Genomic DNA, 5,733 nt, shown 5'->3' with positions numbered 1-5,733 from the left:
AATCAGAACCAGAACCACAATCAGAACCAGAACCAGAACCACAATCAGAACCACAATCAGAACCACAATCAGAACCAGAACCACAATCAGAACCAGAACCAGAACCACAATCAGAACCACAATCAGAACCACAATCAGAACCAGAACCACAATCAGAACCAGAACCAGAACCACAATCAGAATCAGTACCAGAACCAAACAGGCAGAATCAGCATTCAGCTTCTATGCACCACAAATCTGAAACAAACTTTCAGAAAACTAAAAACCTGCTGAAACACTGAGTTCCTTTAAATCAAGACTAAAATAACAGGAAGATCATAAACTGTAGTCTGGTTTTCAGTGTTTTCCTTTATTTTGAATTGTTTGTTGTTTTATTTTCCTTTTAATCACCTTGAATTCCCCTGTGGCTAAAAATGTGCTATAAAACAAAACTGTCCTTGTAAGTAGAGAAACTTGAAAAATCAAATTCTTATTTACCAGATTGAAACAATAATCCAGTAAAATCGTAAACAGAAATGTGAAAACAGCAGCAGAAACAGATAAAGTTCCTGTTCGCCTTGATAAACTGTCTCTGTATGTCTGAAGGAGCCATGATGGAGGAGTCACGTCCTCCCTCCGGGTTTGGGAAACCTCATCAAGCTGCAGCTCCAATATGGAGTTATTCCTCCACCTGTCTCCGCAGAAAATAAAAATCATTGTGCTGCATGTATTATTCATCACAGATGAGTTGTTCCAAAGTCAATATGAATTCAAACTGTTCCCTCGGCACAAAGGCTGATAAAAAGAAGATTAATGGCACCAATTTACGATAGGAGTGTCTACAGGGTCACCGACCGACAGAAAATGGAAAAATGGAGGATTTTACTGAAACAAAAGAGTATTATCCAGATATTTACAGATTCAGTTTAATTAAGGTTCTGTTTTAAATCCCCATGTTCAGGGGAAAAAAATCAAAATTATCCTAGAAAGAATTTAACCCAAGTTAGAGAAACGACTAACTTTGGTTTTTATGGTCTCAAAACTGAGAATGTTATCCCAGCATGATATTTAGGGAAAGTAGAGTTAATTAGATATAAAGTAAGTCCTCAGTAATCATATTCATCTTAAAAATACTATTATTATCTGTAGATGTTTGGACTTTTAGTATCATCTGTGTGTCTGTTTTGGTACACTGCAAAAAGACAAAATCTTACCAAGTATTTTGGTCTAGTTTAGTGCAAATATCTTAGTACACCAGAAATAAGACAAAACTAACTTATGAGTCACATTTTATTTTAGTTATTTTAAATAAATAACTCCTGAATATTTATGAAAATGTTCTAATTCCATCAGCAGATTATTTCACTTATAACAAGATATTTTTCCATGCTGTATAAGAAAGTATAACTTTTTCACCAATATTAAGGAATTATTTACTTAAAACAAGCCTGCATTGTAAGTTAGTTTTGTCTTATTTAAAGTGCACTATGACGTTTGCACTATAAACTAGACTAAAAATACTTGGTAAGATTTTGTGTTTTTGCAGTGTATCACAACAGAAAGCTAAATTATACAAACACTCCAAACATCTACAGATAATAACAGTATTTTTTAAATCTTATTTAAAGAAATAAGAGGTTGTTTTGGTTTAAATCAGAGATGTGATCATCTTCTGTAAAACGGATTCATCTCTTTATTTCCTCTTTAGCCTTTTTGCAGCCAGGCTGATGCTTCTCCCTGTGAGTTATGCTCAACAATAAATACACAAACTACCATTTGGCTTTTCCGTCTCACTCGTTTCCTTCCCAGAAAATGTGTTTTGTTTTTTGCCACGACAGCAGTCATTGGTTCAGAGGGACTTCTGTGTCATTTCCACAACTAATGCAATAAAATGAATTTTGAAGTGGATCGTTTAACATCCTGATGATCTCCAATAATGCCCTATAAAGCGTTTGGGATCGGAAGAAAAACAGGAAATGAAGGTTCAGCACAAGAGCACAGAGTTAAATTCTGCTAAATAACTTTAAGAAGGATGGGAACGTCAAAAACCAGCCGACTCATCAGAGTAAGAAAAACAGGATTTGTGTTTTTCACAGCTTGATGTCGGACAATGTGGCGCTTACAGGATGCTATCTGTAATAAGTAAACAAGTGACGCCAGGTATGTTTTTATGAATGTTAAATGTGCAACAGCTTTACATTTATAATGTGAAGAGATTAGAAGAAAATATTCTAGGGATTATACACTGTAAAACATTTGAAGGTGGTTTAACTTGATGGTTTATTTTCCAATCTGATGATGAATTTTATTAAGTATCTCAATAAATTCAGCTCAGAAACATTTAGTGTGAACAGGACATCATCCTCAAGCTATGCAAACTGTCAGCTGCATTAAAATAAACATTCACATTAAACACACCACTAGGTATTCTGGGAAATGTTTTTTCTGTCTGTTTTTTTATTCAGTTTTTTAAGTGCCATCTTAAAAACCCTAGTTTATTCAACATCTGGAGGTTTGACAAAATAAATAACACAACTCACTACTGTAAGTTTATCTTTCACAAACTCACATTAGGCTAAAAATCTAAAACTGGCTAAATTTATTTGACTTAAAGAGCAGAACTAAAAGTAAAATGTTTTACATTTGAGCTGTTGTCTCCCACAGGATTTGGGAAACAACAGAAAGAGAAAAGACCAGCTGGGCCTCATAAAAAGGAGACTTTCATAGTTGATGTTGTTTTTTTTTCATATAGATGGTGGGCGTTGAGCTCCCAGAATGATTACAGAGCGAAGCTCTAAAATAAGCTGCTTCCTGCTGTTCTGTCAGGAAGTTATAGGAAATCAGACGACCAGCAGAGCTGCAGTTTAACAAACAAACACAAAGAAAACGATTCACTTCCTGCTAAAACACCAAACACTCTGAAATACTTCCTGTTCGGTGTGTTATACTTTGTGAAATATATTTTATATTTCCAACTTCACAGCTGCATCCATCATATTTACATTTATAAAATGGGACAGAAAAACATTTTAGTTCAATATTGTTACCAAATATTGTGATAATTACAACATCAGTTACTATTTACTCACATTTTTGTGACATTTTTTTATTCTCGGTTTGAAACATTTCAGCCATTGAAAGTTTACATAGAGCTGATGATTTTACTGACAAGCAGCATGTGGAGGCATGCCACTGCACTGTAAAACAGTTGAGCTGCATTCGGTTGTGTCTACTGCCTTCTGCTCTCCAAGTCAAATAAATTTAGACGGTTTTAGATTTTTAACCTAAATGTGTGAGTTTATGAAAATTAATCTTACAGCAGTAAGTTGTGTTAACATTTTATTAAACTCTGTTTTTATTTACATTTAATGAAGAAGGAAGTTATGCTCTGTTCCTACTCCTGAGGTTTGTTTGTTTGAGTAGCGCCCCCACAGGCGAGGAGGGGAACAGGTTTTTCAAAAGCCTTGTTTTGTTTGACACAATGCAGAGAACCAAAGCAGCTGAAAAATGTAACAAATGCAAGCCGAACAAACTACCAGGTGTCAAAACACCCAAAAAGAAAATCGGCAGGCAACCCGACAGGATTATGTATTCTAAATGGTTAAAGAAACCAAACAACAAGCTTTTTATGTTTCGTTATTCTGAATCTAAACAGAACTGGTCAAATAGTCAGGAGACTCCATCTGTTTACTCCTCAAAATTCAGTAAACACTTTGCTAATTACCCATCTGACGATTAGCAAAACAAAGAACAGAAAGACGTTTGCAGCTTCTCAATTACAGAGATGTAATTATCTAAGGGGATGATTAGATACAATCCCCAAGTCTTTCAGAGCAGATTCGAGTGAGTAGGAAGGTGTGTGTGTGTGTGTGTGTGTGTGTGTGTGTGTGTGTGTGTGTGTGTGCGTATGCATGTCTGTGTGTGTGTGTGTGACACCAGTGACTCACTATCCCATCACCCCAGCTGGTGAGGATGTGACACTTTGACTGATTTTATTGGGATGAGAAAATCTCCCAGCCAGGACAAGATGTGAGCTTCTCTCCTCCAAGGTTAAAACCGATGAAAGTGGGACTTGATCTGCGGTTCAGAAACGCTCTGCCTGTTTATGCAACACTTTAAATATCCCAGTCCTCGGCCTCCATCCAGACAAATCTCAGCTAAACACCAGAAACAGACAGATGTAGCATCATGAAAACCGTTGATAACGGGTGATTATCCGAAGGGCCACACAGAGTTCCTCTTCCTAAACATCTTCATTTGCATTTCATTCACAGGGACAGAAACATTATCGGCTAACAAAGCTGCTTCCAGAAACGTTAGTTCTGCTTTATGAAGCTGCAGGTCAAAATAATCTCAATCTAAAAATGCAAAACCTTAAATCTGTTAGCTGGCTTTAAATGTGAAAAATTAAATGGCATTCTTGGCTCATAATCTCTGAGTTGGGAATGTGTAGCCAATCCTGCTGGATTTTTAACACTTGGATTAAATGAAATATTAACTTTGTTCAAGTTTGAAATCATATTTTAGTCTCTTCACAATAGTATGTATTGGTATGTAAATATGCACCAGAATATTTTACATTAAGGTAATTTTAGTAAGTTGGGCATAAGACATATGGAGGAATTAGTTTAAAAATTTGAATTACCAGGTGATTTACTGATGTTTTGTTTAGTATTGTTCTGGATTTTATCATTATTTTTAACAATGTCTTAATTTTTGAAGCTGTTAAAATTATTTTTTGTCAAATGAACTTCCTTCCCTCTCTGCTATGCATCCTAGATGTCTCCTTTTCATCTCGTCTGAGGTTTGGGGGTCAAAGTTCAGTTGCTATTTGAGCTTTTATGATGCTAATCAGCTGTTCCTAATTATATAATAACATGTTGATTCATAGCAACTGTTTGAAAGTTCATTAGTTCATTCTTCCAGCTGCACAGAATCCAAAACCAGATGGAATAAACAAAAATTATGAACAAAGGTCTATAAAACAAGGAATCCAACATCCTGCCACAGTGAGAAACGCAACTCTAGAAACAAACACCTTTCAACATTTAACTTTTACTTCAAACAAGACATTCTAAAGCAATAACCAAGCTTCTGAGATTCACATTCCCAAATTATCAGACTATAAAAAAACAAAAACTGAATCTTCAGCACATCATTTATGAGTTACGTCGACTTATAGTCGTCATAAACCAAGCTTTGCTGTTTATTTCATCCTCTAAGCTTCCTTTACACTCCAGAGGAGGCCCATCGCTCCCAGGCAAACATTTATTACAGAAAACAAAATGTGGAAGCAGCACCGTATTTTGATAAGTCGATGTTGGCAGTACGTTCGCCCAGCCTGTAGTTTTACAGTGCAAACCATAAGTTGTGACCCAGAGGTAACGCTGGTCAAGATGGAGATTTTGGTAAAAGCTTTACAGGTGCGAGATATCCTGCCCTTTACACACACACAGTAGTGTTTTCATCACTTGTGGGGACTTCACATTGACTTTCATTAATTTCTACAGTCTAACCCTCAACTTAACCTTTACCCAAAACCTAACCACCACAGACCGAACCACTAACCCAAAATCAACAATTTCCCTCATGGGGACCAAGAAAATGTCCCCACAAGGAGCAATGGTTCCCATAACTCCACATTGTAGATAGGTTCCCATAAGGATATAAAAACCTGGTACACACACGCACGCACGCACGCACGCACGCACGCACGCACGCACGCACGCACGCACACACACACACACACACACA

At 36.5% G+C, this 5,733-nt stretch overlaps 1 protein-coding gene across 5 annotated transcripts in view; it reads right to left on the bottom strand.

The window, feature by feature from the left end:
- Nucleotides 1-5,733, bottom strand: part of caln1 (calneuron 1) — a 63,947-nt gene that overhangs the window by 24,031 nt on the left and 34,183 nt on the right. The window lies entirely within an intron of this gene.

The sequence above is a fragment of the Poecilia formosa genome, unplaced genomic scaffold, assembly GCF_000485575.1.
Source record: "Poecilia formosa unplaced genomic scaffold, Poecilia_formosa-5.1.2 Scaffold48, whole genome shotgun sequence".
NCBI lineage: Eukaryota > Metazoa > Chordata > Actinopteri > Cyprinodontiformes > Poeciliidae > Poecilia > Poecilia formosa.
The sequence above is the reverse complement of the archived record's forward strand: the minus strand, read 5'-3'. Positions and strand labels throughout refer to the sequence as shown.